We start from the raw sequence: 7,903 nt of genomic DNA, 5'->3' as shown, positions 1-7,903 counted from the left end.
ATTGTATGTAATCAGAAAAAACTGAAAACCATCTAACAGGGGATGCATTAAATAAATTATAATACATCCATCCAGTGGAATACTACACAGCTGTCAAAACTAAATGAAGAGGTGATGGAGGCAAAAATGACCAGGTAAGAACCATCAAAAATCGACCCCTCATAAAATCAATGGGAATAACTGGCAGAAATGATCAGAATCAACTTCTTCAGAACTCCAGAAATTAAGCAGGAGCTTGCAGCAACCTGGGAAGTGTTTATTCAAGAAAACTGACTGAATCTCAGTTGCAAGTTTGTGGATTTTGGGGGGGAGGTGACTAGGTTTATTTATTTATTTTTTAATGGAGGTACTGGGGAATGAACCCAGGACCTTGTGCATGCTAAGCATGTGCTCTACCACTTGAGATATGCCCTCCCTCTGCTTTGTGGATTTTTAACTTGTCCTGTCTCATGTCCGTTTCTCTAGCTCAGTGTCAGCTTTGAAAATTAACAGCCCACATTCCCAGTCTCAGAAGGAGCAGAATGGCACTGAGGCTCTTCCAAAGCCTTATTCCCAAAGAACTGGCGCTACTGGACATGTCCAGTGGACCCCTGGAAGATCCCATTGGAAAAAATTATCTTTACTTAACCTACCTCAGAACTCACTCAGTGCTAAAAAGCCTTTCACCACGGGGCATTTGTCTAAAACAATTACAAGTAAGTGTTTTAATGCTGCAGCTGCCTGAGACAATGAATAATAGTTGGAACAAGTAACAGACTAACCAAAATAAAAGATAAATAAATAATACATAGATAATAGGCTAACCAAATAGCTGAGGAATGAGATGTCCAAAAGGAGGGCTTTGAAAAGCTCTGACATATTTGGAACGTACGTCCTTGGTGGGCAAGGGAGCTCCTTGTGGTCCCTCCTAAGGCACTAATCTCATTTGTGAGGGCTCTGCCATCGTGACCTAATCACCTCCCCAGGGCCCCCACCTCCTAATACCATCCCCTTGGGGGCTAGGATTCCAACTATAAATCTGGGGGGACACAAACATTCAAACCATACACTGTGTGATTCCACTTAAAGGAACTATCGAGAGTAGAGAAAGAAAGCAGAATGGTGGTTGCCAGGGGCTGCGGGAGGAGGCATGGAACTTCAGTCTGGGATGATGAAAAGAGCTCCATGGATGGACGGTGGTGATGGCTGCGCAACAGTGTGAATGTGCTTGATGCCACTGAACCGCACACTTAAGAGCGCTTACAGTGGCTTAAAAAAGGGGGAGGCAGATGGAATATATATTCATATTTGCTTGTATATAAAGAAACTATAGAAAGATACATAAAAAACTGAAGCAGTGGTTCCCTGGGGACAAGAGAGGAAGAGGTGGTGAAGTGAGTGGCTGAGGGACAGAAGTAAGAAAGGGACTGCTTACCCGGAATCTTCTGATATTTATTCACTGTTGAATCACATGAATATATTCCTATTCCAAAAATTACATTTACAAAATCAAATCAGAAAGAACACAAATAACAAATGGTGGAGAGGATGTGGAGAAAAGGGAAGCCTCCTGCTCTACTGGTGGGAATGTAAACTGGTGCAGCCACTGTGGAAAACAGTGCGGAGGTTCCTCAAAAAACTAAAAATAGAGCTACCATGTGACCCAGCAATTCCACTCCTGGATATATATCCAACTCCCCCCCCCACTAATTCGAAAAGACACCTGCATCCCAATGTTCACGGCAGCATTATTTACAACAGCCAAGACACGGAAGCAGCCTAAGTGTCCGTGGACAGGTGAATGCATAAAGATGTGTATATTTATACACACACATGTATTGTGTATATGCAGATATTATACACAATGGAATAGGTACAGCCATAAAAAAGAACAAAATTTTGCCATTTGCAGCAACATGGATGGACTTGGAGGGCATTACGCTGAGTGAAATAAGTAAGACAGAGAAAGACAAATACTGTATGATATTGCTTATATGTGGAATCTATAAAATACAACACACTAGTGAATATAGCAAAAAAGCAGCAGACTCAGAGGTACAGAGAACAAAGCAGTGGTTACCAGCGTAGGGCAGGGCCCGCGGGGTGGGACTGCGGGAGGCACCAACCGCTGGCTGTGAGACGGTACAGGGGCCTATCGTACAAAACGGGGAATAGAGCCAATGTCTCGTAGTAACTATAAATGGAAACCTTTAAAAGTTGTATAAAAATTTTTAAAAATTAAAAAACATAAAAAATCAGCGAAAAGAGAATAACTTTGAACAATGAAGAGTCGACCCCGGGTCTGATCAAACCTCTGGATCCAGCTGCCAGTTTGTGGGAAATAATAGAACACACTGAACAACACCATGGGATGCAGTCGGCCAAATCCAGGCGCTGGGAAGTCCTCCAGGTCAGCTGGCGCAGGCTCTCCAAAACAGAAATTGTTCAGGAAGGAAAGGGATGGATGGGCACCTCCGGACGTGACTCTGAGATACCGCAAACGAAAACTGGGTGAGGCGGGGCGCAGTGCCGCAGGGGACGGTCAGTGCAGCAGCGCGGGGCAGTGCCCGCTGGGGCAGGAGGGACAGTGCTTGTAGCCGAGGGGCAAATCTCTGCTTCTTGAGACTCTGATAGCTCATCAAGCGGCTTTCTGTGATCTCTGGTACTGTTCTGTTTTTTTTTTTTTTTTTTAAGAAAAGATTAAAAGGAACGCAGGCCTTCTATACCCTCCGTGCCGAGCAGAAGAGTGATGCTCTGTGGCCTGGAACTGCGGAGTGTCCCCTGGCATGGGGCCCAGGGCTGATGGCCGGCGGGCAGCACTGTCAGAAGGGAGCTTCCCTGGTTTGTTCTGGAAAATGAGGTAACCATGCACAAAGCTCATGGCTTCTCTGTGCTGAAAACCAGGCTATGTCTTTGAAGAATTTCCTCAAATACCACCGAGGCTTTGTGAAATGCTCCCCTCCCCCATCCCCAGGGAGGGGCACCTGGACCCCCGCCCAGGGAAGGTTCCAGGCTTACCTCATCCCATCTGAATTTAAGGAGGGCCAGTCTCCACCCCCAGGGAGGGTCTGAACCACCCCATCTACGCTTCTCATGGGATCCAGCCTCATTTTGGGGAGCTGCTCCCCCCAAGACCCTCCCTCCACTCATGGCTGGTGGACACTTGTGTTGGTCCAGATTTTGCTCTGCACAAATTTATCCTGGTAAGGACTTTTTTTCTAACCAAAATAGGTCATCATACCTTATACAGCATCTTGCAACTTGCCTTTGGGATTAACAGACCGTGAACAGTGTTTCGTGTTACTAGATCTAGAGATGATCTGTCCTCGCTGGGAGCTTTGTCCTGGGATACGTTGTTCATGAAATGATTTTATTCAGTTGGTTTTTATGTGTGTGTGTGTTTTGTGTACATCTCAGAATTAATTTCACCCATGCCCCCTGTAGGAAATCCGGAAAAAGTAGAGAATTAAGTCACACACAGAGAAGCCCTTCCACTCAGAGAAAACGAACCCACACTTTCTTCCTATCACTCTTTCACTCACCTGCTTTCCTCCCTCACTTTGCTGGTGGGTTCTGAGCGCAGAAGGATGGGAGACGGAACAGGAAAAGCCTCTGATGGCGGATTCAATTCCTGTGGCTGGTATTGTGTCAATTATCACAAACTTAGTGCCTTAAAACAACACAAGTCAGTTTTCATACAGTCCTGGAGGTCAGGAGTCTGACACAGGGTTCACTGGGCTAAAATCAAGGTGTTACCGGGGGCTGTGTTCCTTCTGGTGGCTCTGAGGGAAAGCCCATTTCCTTGCTTTTCCCAGCTTCTGAAGGCTGCCTGCATCCCTGTGCTAAGGGCCCCTCCTCCAGCCACGTTGGGCAGAGTCCTGCTCAGGCTGCCATCTCTGGGTTTCCTGTTTCCCCGCCTCTACTTTCAAGGGCACTTGTGATTCCTTTGGGCCCAGCAGGATAACCTCCCCATCTCCAGTCCTGCTTATGAGCCCATGGAATGTCACTTTGTCAGGAACCAGCATAGTCACAGGATCTGGGGATTAGGGCACGGACGTCTTGGGGGCCATATTCTACCTGCGCTGATGGCCTGGTGCGATGCTGCGGCCAGGCCAGGACTGGGGCCTGAGCCGGAGGTGAGTCGGGGCAGGGGAGCCGAGCTCTGGCTGAGACCACTCTCCTGCAGCATGGAACACCAGCCGGAGGCCCCTACCCACCCTGGATGCAAAGGCAAATGGAGAATCACCATTTGATAGGGTTTATGTCGTCTTACATTTATTAATTTTAGTTTTTCTCTGCACTGCTCATTTGTATGCCTTAATGATCGCTGACATCCTGGGGAATTAGCACATCTGAAATCAGGGAAATTAGCAAATAAAAATACCCAAGGAGGGAGCCGCGGGGAGACGCCCTCCACGTTCCAAAGCCAGGGGCTGAGACTGAGTCTGGCCGCCCTGCGGGAAGGTGCTGAGCCCGCTCCCCAGACAGCGCCCTGCTTCTCCAGCTTCCTGGAAGCCTCTTGCCGGCCTCAAAAACTTCCTCCTCAGACCCACAAATGTCACTAACAAGAGTCTCTCCTAAGGAAATAATTCTAAATATAGGAAAGCACTCCAGCACCAGACACTCGGAGCCGCTTTCCTTGGAAGAGGGACTAATTAGAGACAACCTAATTGTCCGACAGCAGGGGGCCAGCGGGCACGTGAGAGCCAAGCCGCATCGTTAAAATGACGAGCCTGGGAGCGCGTGCGCGGGATGCTTTCATCGCGGTGCGCGAAGGCAGGCCCCTAAATCGGATGATCACAGCTACAGATGGCTTTTAAAAGTGAGGAACAAAGGCTCCAAAGGACATTAACCAAAGCAACGACAGAGATGCTCTCTGGCCGGGAGAGCGCGGGTGACTTCTCTTCCACTTTTGTTCTCCCTTTGAATGTTTCAGGCTCCCTGGGATGAACATAATTGGAAACTTTACCTTTAATTGAATTGGTTGTGTTAACTGATCGGTGTGCAAGATTAATCCAGTCCCTTGGTGCCAGTGTGTGAATGTGTGTGCATGTTACATGTGTGTGAGTGTGAGTGCACGTGATGGGGAATTGGAGTGTGTCTGAATGTTGTGTGTGAGAGTGTGACTGGGTGGGCAGGTGTGAGTACGAATGCTATGGATCTCGGGGGTGGGTGTGTGTGGAAATGTACGTCAGTGACCATGTGTGCACGTGTGAAGAGTGAGTCCAGGTGTGTCCACACAGATAAGAATGTGTGAGGGCATCCGTGTGGGTATGTGAGCAAACACGTGAATATGTGTACATGTGAATCCGTGTACGTGCTCATGTGAATACAGTCGTGTGAGGGTGTAGGCAAGTGTGAGTCAGAATGGATGGGGGGCAGGGAATAAAAAATAAACTAAAAAAACCAGAATGGATGGGGGCATTTTGTGTGACTGTGCAAGTGTGAATTGCATGTGTGTCTGTGACTGCAAGTGTGAAACCACACATGTGCTGGTGAGCCTTGTGTGACACGAATACAGACGTGGGGTGTTTGAACCTGCCCATGAGGGTGTGAGGGTGTCATGTCAGGTGTGCGCCTGAGTGTAAGGCCATGAGCGTGCGTGTTTGTGAATCTGTGTCTGTGTGCAGTTGTGAGTGGACGTGAGTGTGTGCAGGGGTGGGCGTGTTCCTGGCGGGGCAGCCCCGCCGTGCTGGGGAGCAGAGTCCCTGCGAACCTGGCCCACTGCCCACCCAGGTGGCCCCTCCAGCCCTGGAACTGGGCTCCCAGCTGCGATGCCCTGGCAGGCTGCCCACCTTCCCCAGCCCCTGCTCGGCTCCACACATGCTGTGCGAGGGGCTGCAGGGCCCCCCATGGCCTTGCCAGCCGCTGATGGACAGTCCAGCCCTGGCAGCCAGTCTGCATGGGCTGTGCCCTCATGTCCGTACAACCATTCTGCCCCCAGGAGAGATGGGGTGCCCGGTGAGGACCCAGAGTGGCCGCCCCACTCCTAGACCTTCCACACTCAACTCCCCTCCTGCCGAGGAGTCCAGGAGCCAGGGTTTCAGCTTAACAGAAAAGCCAGCAGCCCTGCGACAGCCGACAGCCGTGATGCTGAGCCTCACAGAGGAGACCCCAGGGCAGGGCCCAGTCACTGCCTCGGCGTCCCGGCCTGGCACCTGGAAGATGCCTGTCCCACAGGGAGGGCAAAGCAGAAATTCCAAACAAGGGGGACTGGGCCATTTTTAAGAGAAAGGCCTGGTCTGAGGGAAGACTCCCAACCTCCCCGAGGCTCCCTGACCCCCAGCCCAGACTGGGCGCCTTCTCTGCCATCCCCTCCTGGGGGGCACTTACCTCAGCCAGGAGCTCGGCTCGGGCGGGCATCTGGGACCCGGGAAGGGCCAGCCCTGCCCCTGGTCTCCCTCTCTCCATGGGACATCTTTCTTCCCCCAACAGGGAAGCGCGGGCATCCCCAAAAGGCTCTTTCCACCCTCAAGTTGGAGGTAGTTTGTTGTGTGGTTTTCTTTTTTTTTTTTTTTTTGACCGTATACACTTTGTTTTAATAGACTAACTCAAATATGTTTTGTTTTGCTCCCCCTCCTCCCACCAACTCCCACCAACTCCCACCAACCTGTCACCCTGCTGATCATGGCTCACATGTGTCGGAAGCAGAGCTGCTGGGATTTCTCGCACCTGTGCTCCCGCCTCATCTCCCCTGCTGCTGCCTTTGGACTCAGCAGGGCAGAGGTCAGTCCGGCCCCTCTTAGGAAGGTCACTGCTGACTCCTTGAGGACTGTCCCCTCAGTTTCGTCCCCGGCTCCCGGCCGGAAGTGAACCATCACGGGGAGATCTGTGGGTACACACCATGCTTGGGCGACCGGCTCAGGCAGCATCGGAAAGGATGGAGGCTCCCGCCCCCATCACGCCCCCCTGCCCGCCTGCCCCCATCACCACTGCAGCTTAAGGACCAAGCCGGGGGCTCAAGAGGCATCACTGAGCCTTCCTCAGCCCACCTCAGCCCCCTTGTCACTCTGTCCTCAGCATCCCTGGGCCCACCTCTGTCCACGGCCCCTCCCTCCCCAGATGTCTGCCCACCTGCCCTGATGTCCCTGCCTCGGTTTCCACCTCCCACCTGCTTTGGCTGCGGGCAGAGCCCCGTCCCAGAGCCCGGGTCTGGTGAAGGAAGTTTCCGCCTAAAGCTCATACAGCAAATAAGCCAATCACAGAAGGACAAATACTTAATGATTTCACTTATGTGAGGTCCCGGGAGGAGTCAGGTTCATAGAGACAGAAAGCAGAGGGTGGGGGCCGGGGGCCGGGGCGGGGGGATGGGAGTTGGTGGTCAGTGGGGCAGAGTTTTCGTGGGGGAGGATGATGAGTTCTGGAAAAGGATGGTGGGGATGGTTACATGACAATGTGAACGTACTTAATGCTGCTGAACTGTACACAGAGAAACGGTTAAGAGAGTAAATTTTATGTGATGTATATTTTGCCACAATTGAAAAATACAAATATGAGTATTAAATACAAATAAAACTGACTTGGCCCCCATGGCCCCCAGAGAACGCCTGCGCCGCCTCGGTCCCTGCCGGCCACACGGAGCCCTGGTGCAGAGAGCAGCTCCCGGCCACCCCGGCGTCCCTGCACCCCTGCCCGCCTCCTCACAGCCTCTGCCTCCCCAGCCTGCAAAGGCGAACTCAGCAGTCGCCTCCTGATGGCCCCAGATAGCACCTGGTCCCTACTTTGCGTCTCAGGTCTCCATTCAGAGAACCCCAACCAGCCAAGCACGGAGTCTGTCCTCAACACCTGAACAGCAGTGGGTGACCAGGGCCCCACCGCCCCGGCCCCTCCTCAGGGGCTGCAGACGGGGCCACAGGACAAAGGTCAGGGGTGTCCTTGCTGGAAGGACAACACAGCTGCCTGGCTTTCTAAACCAAGTCCACTT

This window comes from Camelus dromedarius, chromosome 24 (genome assembly GCF_036321535.1).
Source record: "Camelus dromedarius isolate mCamDro1 chromosome 24, mCamDro1.pat, whole genome shotgun sequence".
Lineage (NCBI taxonomy): Eukaryota > Metazoa > Chordata > Mammalia > Artiodactyla > Camelidae > Camelus > Camelus dromedarius.
Note: the sequence above shows the minus strand (reverse complement) of the source record.